The 15683-nt window shown below is 36.8% G+C and overlaps 1 pseudogene; it reads left to right on the forward strand.

The window, feature by feature from the left end:
- Positions 1 to 6305: 6305 nt before the first annotated feature.
- LOC141499037 (catenin beta-1-like) lies at positions 6306 to 8533 on the forward strand (annotated as a pseudogene).
- Positions 8534 to 15683: the final 7150 nt, after the last annotated feature.

Genomic DNA, 15683 nt, shown 5'->3' on the forward strand with positions numbered 1-15683 from the left:
TTCACTGATCAAGGTGATGTATGGAATTCTGTTTACTTTGGGACTTCCTCATATAGCCACTGCTTCAGGATTCTCGATTGTTAACCTGAGTTTGTACTAGTGTAATTCCCACTCTTGCCCAATTGAGGTGGCAGTTTTTTTTTCCCTTTCTTAGACATAGGTGCTGTGCTATATACTGGGAGAGAACTATGATTCCTAATTGTCTAGGAGAATGCTGAATCTTTGCTTAAAGGAAATGGTTGGACTATGCTTGCGAGAAGGACTTTGGGAGAAATGGATCACAAGAGGCAAGTGTGAACTTTTGAATAACTACTAGGCCCCAAGATATTGCATATATGTCTCTCTACTTCAGGGCTTGCTACCCTAGAAACTGCTGAGAGACAATTCCTTTTTATAAGATTATTCCTTTTTTCTTTGCCTGACCTGAGATATTTTATCTCACTTCTGACTGAAGAAGTCCTCTTAACATTGTGTGTTCTTTAGACTAGTCTTATCTTTGTAGCTTCTATGACTTCTGTTTTTTTTATTTTCTTGGGGAAATGGATTTACTCATTATTTATTAATTATGCAGATCTTTTGTGTACCCAACATTTGGTAGAAGAGAATTAAACTGGTGATATTAAATTACCCTCCTTTTGAGCTAGATCAAGGAAAGTGGTGGGTGTATCCATAATCCCTCAAAATACTGAGATGTTGTAGAAAGGTATATTTCTAGCCCAATACCCCCCTTAGAGATAGGCAGGGGAATAAGCAAGCTCCTAACCATGAACTTCTCAAAAGGAAAAGTTGTAATCACCCTGGGAAAGCAGTAGGTCAGTTTCCCAATTCATATTTATCTATGGCTCACATGAGCCACTCATTGTTGTTATATTACATGGCCCAGTTACTTATATACCACTAGCTTTCTTGGGAGTTTCTTTCTCTTCTAGTTGTACCACATCCTGGCTATCTTTGTAAGGAATCTTTCACTATGTGAATATTACTAATATTCATTTGGATTTGGAGATTATATATTTTTTTAATCTGGTGAACTTTTTGATCATTGCTGAGTTATATGTGGAAGAAACAAATTCCTTTACTCCCTTTCACACTAATATTTTAGCCACAATTCTGAAAATCACTTTTTAAAGGGAAGTTTAAAGAGAAGTTTCCTTCTTAAATCTTCCTTTTTTCCTTTTCCCCATGATATCATGTAATCCTATCTTTTACTCAGGTTCAAATTTCAATGATCTATGTTTGCTTTTGCTTTCCTCTCCTATTCCATTTTCCACATTCATCTAATAAATCAGTAAGTCCAGTCAATTCTTCTCTCTCAATCATACATTCCTTTCCATTCCCATTACCTAAAGTCTATTGAAAGATAGATTAGATTAAACTTGGTTGAAATCATTCTATAATAAACTTTCAAGTCTCTCAGGTCCTTCCTCTTGCTACCTTTCCTCCCTCTTCCCTTTGATCATCTGAGTAAAACTTTCCTAAGAAATGGAGCATTCAGAGAGCAGTGATCTTTTTTTATTAATTAAATTAATATATGTGTAATTATTAATTATTTAGTTAATTTAAAAATTAAACCCTCCAAAGATCTTTTGTTTAAATTTTATATATATATATATGTTTGCTATAATAGAAACCAAGGCATCTTAGTATTATTATTATTATTAAAATAGTTTTAATCTCATGGACCCTCTGAATGGATCTCAGGGACCCATGAGCATCCTTGGATTATACTTTGAGAAACACTAGCATAGAGCATCATTTTATTTCCTTTGCTTTTCTAACTAGCTGAAAAATATGCTTTGTGTGATACCAGAGATTCCAACCATCCCCCTCAAACAGATGTTTCTTTCTACTTCCATTTAGGCATTCAATCTTTCTGGAGATGGCAAAGACTAACTTTGTGAAGACTTGTAAAAGTGAAGTTGTTCTAAAGGCCTCAAATACTGAATTCTTCTTTCTCTGGCTGAGATCTTATTACTTTTTTCACTCCTTGGCAGAAGAAATTTCCAGTCTATCTAATGCTTGCATTCCTCTGCCAAGAAGTCAGCATGGGGTGGCTGCTACTGCCACTGCAGTTTAAGGTCAAATTATAGAGACTGGTTATGAATTCACCCACTAATATTGTTGAGATATTCCACAATTAATAGAAACTTGAGAGCAAAAGTACCTGATTTTAGGGAGTAGAAATTTCTAAAAGAGTATATAGTGTGGCAGCAATAACCTCAACTGGCAGTTGTTGGTCCTGTGTTCTAGTCCTATGACTTTTCTGAGCCTAAGGAGAAGTTGAACCAAAATATTTTAACATCTAAAATACGTTGAGTTTTGATGCATAAGTTGCCCAGGGCTTTATGCTAACTTGCAGACTATCTTATAAGAATATTAGCTTTCAGACTTAGTGCCTTAAATAAGAACTTATTAAACGTTGAATTGTTGAACTCATCTCCCTTCATTAGCTTTTTGAGACCAGGGGTTATCTATTAACTTTCATTGGCTCTCCACCATGTAGCACAGTGTCTGATACATAGTAGGCATTTAATAAATGTATACTAACTTGACTGACCAATATACTCTTCCTGAGGACCAAAATAAGCTCGGTCATTCTCCTCCCTCCTTAAGACCAGATGCCATTAAGAGGCAGAGCTGTGTAATGAAATGTACATTAAATCTGGAGTCAGAAGACCCTCATTCAAATCCTGCCAAGAGCAAATCACATAACTTCTTTAGAGACCTTAGTTACTTCATGTGTAAAATGAGGAAGTCAGTCAAATAGTCAATGAGATCCCTGACAGCTAGTAATCATGAACTCAATTTTTGTTTCTGGACCATTGCATTGACAGGGGAGAATAAATAACTCTGTAAATAAAATGACATATATAGGGCATCACAAAAGTCTTGTAAGTCTTAAAATATTAAGACTTAAAACAGCACTAAAATTTTGGGGATAAATGGTACCCCTTTTTCAGTTCATAGAGAACTTTCATTCATATTATGGCATTTCATCATAAGATTAGATAGACCAAGTATTTATTATTTCCATTTTACAGATAAGGAATCAGAGCTTTGGAGATTGGAAATTACTTGTCCAGGATTATAGAGAAAGTGAAAAATTTAGATTCTAACTCAAGTCTGTGTGATCTCAAGTCTAGCTATTTCCATTCACTAAGTTCTGAAGCCCTTTAAGGGAAGAAAAAGAACAGAGGGAAGGAAAAGGAGGGAAAAGTCAAGGAAAGTTCGGAAGAAAAATTTGGAGAATTTTCCTCAAAAAAGAGGAGAGACAAATTAAGAAGTTTGGAGGAAAAAAAAAGCCAGGGGGCACTTAATCTTTCTCCCTTAAATCTCACTTCCCTTCATCTTAATCCAGAAATCTAGCTTCTCAGAATAAAAGTATTCAGTGAGAGGGAGGGAGAATCTAAATAGATTGAAATGCACTTGTACTAGGAAAAAATAAACTGGGTGAGTAAAAGATACATTATTTAAATTGATAGCCTCATTAATAATTTTCCAAATCCCTTCCAGAGCATGGAAAAGTTCAAAATGATGGAAAAATATTCAGGGTTGATATTATCCTTATCTCATTGAGTTCCTGGGTGAAAAGAAGTCACCAAATTCTAACAGACTAATCACTATGGTTCTTGTATTATTACTATTAGAAATGTCTCCTTTCATTTTCTTAACAATTCTATAGTGCTTTTGTGTGTTAGATTCTCGATAAATAAATTGCACTTTTTATAGCAAAGACTAGAAAGAGATGTCTAAATATAGGAACAGAAAGAAGACAGCAAGAATGGAACCTGATCCATCTGGGAAAAGACAGATATTCTGTGATCCAGGACAAAATTATCAATTTCTTTTAGGAATTATGTTTTTTGAGATAATGGTAGAGTAAATGTGTAAGGGACTGACCTCTGATCATGAAGGCCCAAGTACAACTGATATAAGAAACATTTGTCTTTGGTGTCTAAATTTTTTCTTTTTCTTTTCTGTTTCCCCTTTCCTCTTCCCAATGCCAACCCCTAGAAATGTTTTCATGTCCTCAAGCCTTCTTCTTTCAGGAGGAAAATCATCAGGAAATTAATCTACTGCAGGATAATAATACCATGGTAACCCAGGGAGAATTCTTCTTGTTATTTCATCTCTGATTTTTTTCCCATTTGGACCAAGGATACAATGGACAGAATGAGAAATTGGTGGAGCAATTTCTGATGTTTTTGGCACAGGAAAAAGAACTTCTCCCTCATTCAGAGTTGTTATGATTCTCTCTTTTCTCAGCAGGTATGGAGAAGAAGCAACATGAGAGATTAAAAGGATGAGAAATGAACTTTACGCTTCCTAACAGAGAGCTCTGAGTTGTTAGTCCAAGCAGAAAGTCACCTATAGTCAATATGAACAACAATAATATGAACTTAATTAGTATCCCTTGCTTGGATAATTAACAAAGTGACATGCAATTTTCCTTTAGGCATAAGAAAGACAACATTGACCCAAAAAATGTTAAACCAACTTATAGGAGTAATTCTTTGTAGTTAATTATTTTTTTGCATTTATTGCTTCACTTGAGCCCCATGGCAACAAAGTAGTTAGGTAATAGATTTATTATCATCATCCCTATTTTAGAGAAGAGGTATTTTTGACCTGCTCAAGTTCATACAGCTGGTGAGAGGTCTAGGACTTAACTAAATCTTGATCTTCTCACTCTCAGTTGAATGCTCTTTCTACTGAATATGTTGTCTCCTATGTCATCAGACTCACCTTCTTTCATATTGAGCTCAAATCTCAGCAATAGAGATGCCTGCTAGAAAGGTAGAGGCAGGTGTGGAGTGAATATTGGTTATTTCAGAGTTAAGACCAGAGTGCATCCTCACCAAGACATTATAACCTCATGCTGGATCCACTCCAAATTGGTATCATCATGACTGGCAGCGTCTTTGGCAAGGACATTGGGGGAGAATCAGCTTCCACTCTGGTCTATCTCATTCCAGAGCTTCTTGGTTATCATCCCAAGGAATCATTCAAAAGGCACATGGTTTATTAGTGGCTTTGCAAGGGTTATTAGAGCTATTAGCTATTAGAGCTGGGCCAGAAGACAACTTTGTGATAGGAGGTCTAAAGCTTATTATTTTATGTTCTTATCAATGCCAGGGCTATTAAGTTTTTGAGTGTTGTGCCTAGAACTTCTAGTCCATGGTATCTATGGTATCTAGTCCATGGTATCTACCAGAACCCTGTGATGGATGATGTCTCTCTTACCTTCAGTTCTGAGGCTAAGTGATAGTCTTTACAATTGTTTGAGAAATATACAAACCTGTGACAAAGGAGAGACCCAATCACTTTGAAAGATTGTGCCTATTTATTTACCGATGCCCTTTTGCACAGAGGTATCTCTAAGTAACTCAGGACCATAGACTAATAGTAGCTTATCAATATGATCTACAGAGAGAATAAACCCAGAGGTGAAAACTTATCAATGCAAACAGTTCTACTGAGAACAGGGTCACTAGCTGAGTAACATGAAATGCTCTGAAAATGCACTGTGACCCCAGGAGAGGTGAAATTCAGTTTTGAAATAACACTTAACCAAAAAGTACATATTTAGTACCTACAGTGTGGCAGCTACTGTGCTAGATCCTGGGAAGGCAGATGTAAATATGAGACAGTCCTTGCCCTCAAGTTTAAATTCTACTAGATATATCATTGGAGTCAATCTAATTAAATGATTTTTAAGGAAAAATTAGGTTAGAATTAGTAATATTAAAATCAGTAATATAATAACATTTATAATTATTTACAGAGAAGGGGGTAGGATTCTGATATCTTAATTCATATCATAATTATATGATGTTCATATAGCACCCTGAGATTTATCCACTGCTTAATATGTAACATTTCATTTGAAAAAACCTTGTGAGGTAGGTGTGTAAAGATGAGGAAACCAAGACTTAGAGAAGTCATGAGCATTGCCTTTGGTGATGTACATAGTAGTCAAAAGACAGTTTTTTTAATTTTATTCCAGAAGCAACAAGGAGTTACTAATGATCTTTAAGCAGAGGAATGACATAGCAAAAATACTTTAAGAAACTTATTTTAGCAGTTGTAAAAAAGGGCAGATGAAAGAAAAGAGAAACTATAAGCTGAGAGACTAGGTAGAAGGCTACCGAAATGGTCCAGGAAAGAAATTAAGAGTCTCCTTAAATCCCAGTTTTCTCATTTAAAAAATGAAGGCATGAAGCCTCATGTGGAAGGAGGAAGGCCTCAGAGGAGAAAGCAAAGAGCACCAGCCCTGAGTTTTCTCTGGGGAGGGGGCGGGCAGAATGAGGGTAGCAAACCGAGGTGAGAGTGGTAATGGAAATCTCATGAGTGGTAATGGAAATCCCATGGAAATCCTATGTAGATATAACTAAAGTTTTATATGAATGGGAATGATGATTTTCTCAGTCCTTCACACAGGAACAGGCAGCTGATATTGATAGACAATATGCCATGATCTAAGCTCAGAGAGCATGAGCTGCCATGTTCTCTGAAACACTGGATGAGAGCATGCAGACCTCATCTTTTGATGCAGCTCACCCAATATTCAGTGTCTGACTGAACCTTCTCTGATACTAAAGCATGATGTGGTGAATTTGACAGGATAAAGCAGAACTGACTGCTTGTGCAATTTCTGAATTTACCAAACTGCTAAATGATGAGAGTCAGGTGATAATTAATAAGACTGCAGTTATGGTTCATTAGCTATCTAAGAAAGAAGCCTCCAGACATGCCATAATTCACTCTCCCCAGATGGTATCTTCTATTGTGCTTACCATGCAAAGTACAAATGATGTAGAAACATCATATTGTACTAATGGGACACTGCACAATCTTTCCCATCCCTATGAGAGTTTATTGACTGTCTTTTAAGTCTGGTGGCATTCTTGCCCTTTTGAAAATTCCTGACTCCCTAGTGAACTACATTGTTTTATGACATCACAACTCTTCAAAACCTTTCATTACATGAAGAAGAAGTCAACATGGTATTGCAACTTGCTGGTGGATTGCAGACAATGATTGCTTTGCCCAGAAAAACAAATGTTAAATTCCTGACTGCTACAACAGACTGTCTTCAGAATTTGGCTTATGACAATCAAGAAAGCAAACTGATCATTTTAGCTAATGGTGAACCCTAGGCTCTGTTAAATATAATGAGGACATACCTATAAAAAGTCCTGTGGGCCACAAGTGGAGTAATGAAGGTGTTGTCTGTCTGCTCTGGGAACATACCAGCTTCTGTGGAAGTTGTTGGAATACATGTTTTAGGACTTCACCTTATAGATCTAAATCAAAGTCTTGTACAGAATTGTCTCTGGATTCTTAGGAATCTTTGAATTGCCACAACTAAGCAGGAAGGAATGGAAGGTGAAGACCTGGTGGGACTCTGGTTCAGCTTTTAGGCTCAAATGATATGCCATTGGCATCCTTTCTAACCTCACCTGCAGTAACCACAAGAACAAGATGATGGTTTGCCAAGTTGGTAGAATAGAAACACTATTCACATTGTTCTTCATGCTGGTGATAGGGAGATTATCACTGAACCTTGCACTCTATGCACTTTGTCATTTGACTAGCAGACATCAGGAGACTGAGATGGTGCAGAACACTGTCCAACGCCATTGTGAACTCCCAGTGGTGATGAAGCTCTTACATCCACCATCTCATTGATCTCTCATAAAGACTACTTTTGATCTTACCTGAAATCTTGCCCTTTGCTCAACAAATTATGCACCTTTAACCTGAGCAAGGTGCAATTCCTCACTTAATTCAGTTGTTAGTGAGAGCACATCAGAACACCTAGTGCTGGACTTTGATGAGTGGAATATAGCAGCAGTTTGTGGAAGGAGTTCATATGGTAGAAATTGTGGAAGACTGCACTGGAGCCCTTCACATTCTTGCATGAGATGTGCACAAACAGATCATCACTGGACCAAAACACTATTCCATTGTTCATGTAATAGTTGATTTGCCCTAGTGAAACTATCCAGAGAGGGGTTGCAGGGGTACTCTGTAAATTGACTCAGAACAAGAAAGACACAGATGTGATTGAGTCCAAAAGGTCCACTGCAACTCTGACAGCGTTACTATACTTGAGAAATGAGGTAATAGCTATATACCCAGCTGCCATGTTGTTCCAAATGTCAGAAGACAAGATACAGACCTGCAAGAAAGTGTTTTTCTGTTAAACTGACTAGCTCACTCTTGAGAGCTGAACTATGACTTGGATCAGCAAGACTACCGATCTTGGATTTGGTATTGGTGCCCAAGGATAACCCCTTGGTACTATCATCAGGATGATCCTAACTGTCATTCTTTCCACTCTAATAGCTATGGCCAAGGATACCTTGGGTATGGTGGACCCAATGATGGAATATGAAATGGGTAGCCGCTACCCAGGTGCTGATTACTCAGTTGATGGGCTTCCAGATCTGGGACATGCCAGGACATGATAGATGGATTGCCACAAGGTGCCAGTAGTCAGTTGTCTTGGTTTGATACTGACCTATAGCTCATCCTTTAATTGTCTTGTCTTAGTGAGCTTACCTTGTTCTTGGCCTGCTGAGAGAACTCATAACTATGTTTAGTTTCCTATGAGAATATCTGAAGCAAGCTTTTGTTTTTCTTCTTTTTGGTCAAGGAGTAACAGTGGATTTTGGGAGTAACTCAAGAAATAAAGATGTACAAAAATGGATCATGAGTTAGAATTTATCAAAACACTATCCTTGTTTGCTAAAATTATATATTTTTAAAATCTCTGTAATGTTACTGACTTTGCTTGCTTTGATGGTAGCTTTTCCTTTTTTCCTTCTTTAGGGGAAACAATAATTGTTAGTTTTTTAAGATTCAGTTTTAAGTTCTAGTGGATACTGCTATAGTAATTTCTGATTTTTAGGATTGAGTAATGGTGTAGAACATTAAAGAATTCATAATCACTACTTGTATTCTGAATAAAGTGTCACATTGTATAGCCTTTTTGTATAAAATAGATAAACAGAAAAATGTCTGATTAGTTTCTTTTTTAAATATGCTTAAAATAAGCAGGTGGATCTATTTCATGTTTTTGATATGCCCAAGTAGGGGTCAATAATATTTGAAACTTTGTATTGGACAGTTTGCCAGTTGCTTTTTATACCAAAGTTGCCCTAACCTGCCATAATACAGATGCTTCCAAGACAAAATGCAGTTATATTCATGGTTCAGAATAATTTAATTAAAAAATTTTAATTAAAAAATAAAAGATGGGGTGGCTAGGTGGCGTAGTGGATAAAGCACCGGCTTTGGAGTCAGGAGTACCTGGTATCAGTAATCTGGTATCAGATACTTAATAATTACCTAGCTGTGTGGCCTTGGGCAAGCCACTTAACCCCATTGCCTTGCAAAATCCTAAAAAAATAAAAAAATAAAAGATGAAGGAACTAAGCTATAAATCTATATGCTTAAAGCTCCAGAACTTGACAGGATTTACAGTCAAGGTAATCAAAATCTCATGCCATAATGTCTTATTAGGGTTGTGTGTCTTTTCTCCTAAAATATAATAGTATCAGTTCATATTTATAGAGTATTTTAAAGATTTGTGAAGCTCTTTTCAGGTATTATCTCATTTTATTCTCACCACAAAACTGTGAGTACTTATTATTATTATCTACATGTGTACAGATGAGGAAATTGAGTTTGCGAGGTTAAATGTATCACACAGGTAGTAATTACTCAAGGTCCTCTGGATTCTTAAGTCTGACATTCTAGGCATTATACCAGCTAGTAAATGGTAACCAAGGTGAATTCCTTGGTAACATATTTATGTAATCTACTCTTAACTGTATCCTTTAGTAAGGCAATCCTTTTTTTACTCCTACCTAATTATGTACCAAAACAGCTATTCCAAAACTACTCTCTTCAAACCTCCCATATCTCTGCTCCTCCCACAGCCTCAGCTGAGGACCTCTTCTCATACCTTATGTATTGAATACCTACTCCTTCTCTTGTCCTAAATTCAATGCCTTTTGACATCATCCCATCACTCCTTTAATTTGAAGTTCTAATAAAGAAGAGGTTTTCAGGATTCTCCATATAACTTGCTAAAAACTCTTTCTAAATCCTATGTGGGTTAAAGTAACTCCAGACCTAACTTGTTTTATAATGTGTCTCTTAAGAACACAGACCAGTAGTATCTAAGGAGCCAAGAATCACTATGGTTGGGATTTAGTCTCTTTCCTCCCTTCCATGTAATCTAAAATACAGTTACACTGACCAGGCCACTCCATTGCCCAGTTTGGTGTCTTTTCCCCGGCTCTCTTCCTCCTCCTTTCTCACTTTTGTCTCTTGGCTTTCTTATCTCCCTTCAAGATATTTCCAATCCTTTCTGCCTTCCCTCTGATATTATCTCCCACATATATTGTATATATCTTGCAATGATATGGTTTGCATGATGTCTGTCTCCCTTATTAAAATGGGACCTCCTTGAGAACAAGGAGCATTTTCACCAAATTTCTTTGAATTTCCAGACTTTAACACAGTGCCTCATGTAAAGTAGATAATTCTTGTTGACTTAACTCTGGCACATAAACTTCTTTACAACCTGACCCCATCTGATATTTCTAGTCTTAGGATTCATTATTCCCCTCTAACATTCTATATTGGTCTGCTCACTATTTCTCACCCACTACATTCCTCCATCTATCTAGCTCTGGCATATTCGCCCTCCTCACTTCTATCTCTCCACCCCTTGAGATGGCTATCGTTAGTTACAAATATGTATTTAAATGTAAGACCAAGCTACATATATTTCTATTTATCAGTTCTTTCTCTGGATGCAGATAGCATTATCCTTCATAGGTCCTTTGAGGTTAATTTGGGCATTTGTAATAGAATGACTTAGTCACTCAAAGTTACTCTTAAAACAATATTGCTGTTACTATATACAATGTACACTGCTCATTTCACTCTTCATTATTCCATGCAAACCTGTCCAAGTTTTTCTAAGATCATGTTCAATGTTTTTATAATATAGTAATATTTCATCATGATCATATACCACAGCTTATTATGTCATTCCTCAAATGATGGACATTTGTGCAATTCACAGTTCCTTTCCACCACAAATAGACTGCCATAAATATTTTAGAACATATAGATTCTTTTTCTTTTTCCTTAATCATCTTTGGAAACAAACCTAGTAATGGATCATGAACCACTTTCTGCATGTGGTTTTCCCTGTTCCAGCCAGGAGCTACTTGAATCAATATGTAATTGTATTTCCTTGGAATATCCTCTGAATTAAATTCTCTGGACTTCTCCCAACATAATTCAGGTAATAATGTAATCTTTGGTATACAGCTCTGCTGTCTCTGACATAGGTACAAGTCTGTTCAGGGACAAGGGGAAATAAGAATTAGTACTGAGATTCAAAGCAAATTGGATAACAATTCAAACCTAAGGCTCCCCTTTCTGGGTCCTCCTCTGCTGATTTTAATGGCAACAAAGGGCTAGATATTTAATATGCTGAGCTATGGTTATTTCTATTAGATTGAATCTTGTTATAGCCCATTAAATTTTGAATTCCTCCAGGTTTTTGCCTACTTTTCCAGGCTTATTTTATCTTACCTCCCACATCTACATGACAGTCCAGGCAAACTGGCTTCCACATACATGATATTCCATCTCCTGGCTCTCTCCTTTTACATAGGCTATCATCCAATGCCTGGAATGTCATCCTCACCTCTACCCTATGTAATCTCTAGCTTCCTTCGGAGCTCAACTTAAGCACCTCCTCCTCCAAAAGGCTTTTCTTAATTCTCCCATATGTTGGCTCCTCCCCAAATAAAGATAAAAATTAAAGATAAAGCTAAATAAAGATAAAATCTTACATCTTTAGGAAAGGTGGTATAATATTGTAGATAGCTAGAACCCAAAAAGATTAGACTTCAAGACCAGTCTTGAGTCTATTATTTAATCTCTCAGTGCTCTCAGATAATTCTCTTAAGATTCTAACATGCAGAGAAATTACTGACCTGAATTATTAACAGAAGGGACAGTGAAGTGGCATAGTGGATAAAGTAACATGTCTGGAGTCAGGAAGACTCATCTTCTTGAATTTAAATTTCTTCTTGAATTTAAATTTGGCCTCAGACACTTCATAACTGTGTGACCCTGGGTAAATCCCTTAATCCTGTTTGCCTCAGTTCCTATCTGTAAAATGAGCTGGGATTAGGAAATGGCAATCCACTCCAGTATCTTTCCTAGAAAAAAAAACTCCAAATGAAGTCACAAAGCATCAGACACAATTGAAATGAGTGAAATTCAACAATATTAGTAGCTGTTTTCTCATTGAATCATTTCTGATGTCAATGAAAAACCAGGTCCAGTCTTTATCATTGATTTGTGTATGTGTGCATGTGTGTGTATAAGTGTGCATATATGTTATTTTCCATGATAGAAGTCATGCTCCTTAAGGACAGAGAGCTTTTGAATTGTGTCTTTCTATCCCCAGTGTCTAGTGTGTTGTGTGATGCATATTAGATACTTTATAACTCTCATTGATTGATTTGGACCACATGGTAGCAATGCAAGGGATCTCTAGATCTGAACCGTCATTATGGAGTGACTTCGATGGGAAAGGGAGATGAGAAGGGGAGAGAAGAAGATGGTGTCAAGGAGGTCTCAAAGAATTTCTCTTCATGTGAGTTTGGTAGGTCCCATGCTATTCCATAAGGGGATGCCTGGAAGCAAAGATGTTACTCTTTGCTTTAAATGGTACCAAGGAAACCAGTATTGTCAACAGCAGGGACAGTTAGAAATAAGGGACTGATAGGTTTTACAGAGAGAAAAGGAAAAATGACTTATTATTTAGTATGTGTATATATATGTGACTTTTATATGGTAAATATACATGTATGTATTTGTATGTATATGCATATATCCACATACATGTCTTTGTATAGGTACATGCCTGCCCATTGTAATAAAAAATAAGTTCTTTGAGAATAAGGATTACAATTCCTCAGGTTCTATCACAGTAGCTAACCCATAATAGGAACATAATAAATATTTGATTATTTAGGCTTAGAGCCTAATATGGGCATCTAGATGGTTCAGTGGGCAAAGCCCTGAAGTCAGGAGGACCTGAGTTCAAATCCATACTTGGACACTTACTATGTGACCTTGAGCAAGTCACTTATCTCTGATTGATTCACATCTAGGGTCATCTCTAGGAGGAAAGGTGAGGCTGGTAACTTAGCCCCTCCCTGCCCCCCCAAATCCAATGCATATGGTTGTCATTACATCACCTCCCTGATATGGTGGTCTTCTTCAAAAAGGAAGGACAAACATCATCATCAGAATATAATACCTCCTTTAGGAATCCACTAGTTCGCTTGATAAGACTATCTCCTCCCTGGTTGCCTTGGAAATCCGGCTGAGTAAATGTGATTTTCCACTAGATGTGATTTCCTAGCAATAGGACTCAGTGTCCAACTAAAGACCATTTTAGACAATTTCTCTTTCCCCTAGAGGAAGATGCCTTTCAGAATTATTTCCTGTTTGGCTGAATTTATAATTGTCTAATGTTCACATCAATTACTGTCTTATTACTGTTGTAATGAGATAAATGGCTTAAAGGTATGGAATTTGACAGAGAGCCTAAAGAAGAGATATCAAAGAGAAAAATTATCTTCAGCTTTCAAGTGATAGTTCAGTGGCATAATAAAGTAAGCAAAACATGGAGTTCCTCCAGAAACAGTTTTTAAAATTATGCTTATTTCTTTCTTTATTGCCTCTAAGAACAAGTGCTCATTACCTGCTTGCTTCTGAGTCAAATGTTCTATGTCTTTTGGATCTAAGTTGAAACTGGTAATAAATCTGCTGACAGTAATGGGGAGGATGATCCTCCCAGCTGGCTCATGATGGGATGGCAGTGGGGAAAGATACATCTCAGTCCCCTCCCCTACCAGTCTGCCACATATCATGGGTCAGAAGAGTGCACTCATTTTAATATTATCTCACTTTAATTGTCTATGAGTGTAATACACATGGAACACAAATCTCAGTTGCCCCAGATTCCCACTGAGCTCCTTTCAATCAGTAAAGGTGTACCCCCGAGGTCTGGACATAGAACCTGGCCTTTCATGCCCTGCACTGAAATGTCTCTCCCTTTTGGTTGCCTGAACAGGCAATTGTTACCATCTGGGGTATGTTGGAAGGATGTTCTGGTTAGACAAGTTTTTGCTTTGTTAATAGAAAAATATTCCTGGCAGCAGGAATATTTTTATACCTGAGCTCAATTAATTTGTTGTAACCATGTCCTTTTACTCAAGAGGCATGTTTAGGTTATTGTTGACTGTGTGTGTGTGTGGGGGGGGGTGGTTGCTTTAATGAAGCTTATTTTTCTCAATTAAAATTATGAGCCGACATGATAGTGTACAACTTTTCTACAATTGAATTTCTTAGTTTCAGTTTTTTGATGTTTTTGCCATTCGAAATATATTTTAAGACAAAATGATTGGAAAACAACAACAACAAACATTTCTAATATCTACAAAACCTGTATGGTTATTCATCATTTAGAAGGTATATGGTACAGTGGAATGTAGAGTACACTTGAGAAGCAGAAAATTTGAATTAAAGATTCCTTATGGAGAATGAGGTTCTCCACATATTCCTGTTTGTAAATGATTATGAGTTAATTGCATCAAGCCCCATGAAATCACAGAACCCCTCAGAGAAAATCTATAATTCAAAGAAGTTTGGCCTGTTCATGCACACAGGAAAGACTAAATGGATGAAGATTGTTTATTACTCATGCATCTGAATGAATACCTCACAGTGCTCATCCAAATATATTTATATCTGGGGCATTCTTTACAGTTGAACAGAGGTGAACTAGGTTCAAATTTGAAAAGGAAAATGCACTGCATTGCTTTTAGAAAATTGCAAAGAACTTTTACTGACATTTAAATTTTCCATAAAAGCAAAATTCCAGCTATTCTTTTTTTTGCAAGGCAATGTGGTTAAGGGACTTGTCCAATGTCACACAGCTAAGTTGATTAAGTGTTTGAGGTCCTATTTGAACTTGGGCCTTCTTGACTCTAGAGTCTGTGCTCTATCCACTGTACCACCTGGCTTCACTTATTCAAATCAATATGAACTTTTTAACCAGTGTTTTTGTCATAAAACCTTGAAGTAAAACCTGGAACATGACTGCCTCTGAAGAAATAAAATGTGTATTACTCCAAGAGAAATGAAAAGACTAAAATAGTGGGCATTATCAGTTTAACACAAAAACTTTAAGGATATCCATAGACTAGTGGCAAAGGCTATAATCTAGGAATTGTGTGACATAAATAAAAGATAGACTAGTTATGTGGGGAGAAAGAAGCATGACAGGTGTTCTAGTTGTGCCCTCAAACATCAAGAAAAAGTGTTGAATGGATCCCCTGTATCAAACTTTCAAGAAACCATAGACAAGAGTTACACACACTGGACCAGCATGATGATTTATAATCTTCAATATTGGAGGTACCTCCTAACCTTACAGATCCATTTGAATATTTGAGTAGAACTTGGAGGTCACTTATTGGTAATAGAAATTCAGAAACATTCAATGGGTGTCTCTGAGAACAGAGGAAACTAGGATAAATCTCTATCACTACATGCAGGAAGACTTC

Source organism: Macrotis lagotis, chromosome X, assembly GCF_037893015.1.
Source record: "Macrotis lagotis isolate mMagLag1 chromosome X, bilby.v1.9.chrom.fasta, whole genome shotgun sequence".
NCBI classification, from domain to species: Eukaryota; Metazoa; Chordata; class Mammalia; order Peramelemorphia; family Peramelidae; genus Macrotis; species Macrotis lagotis.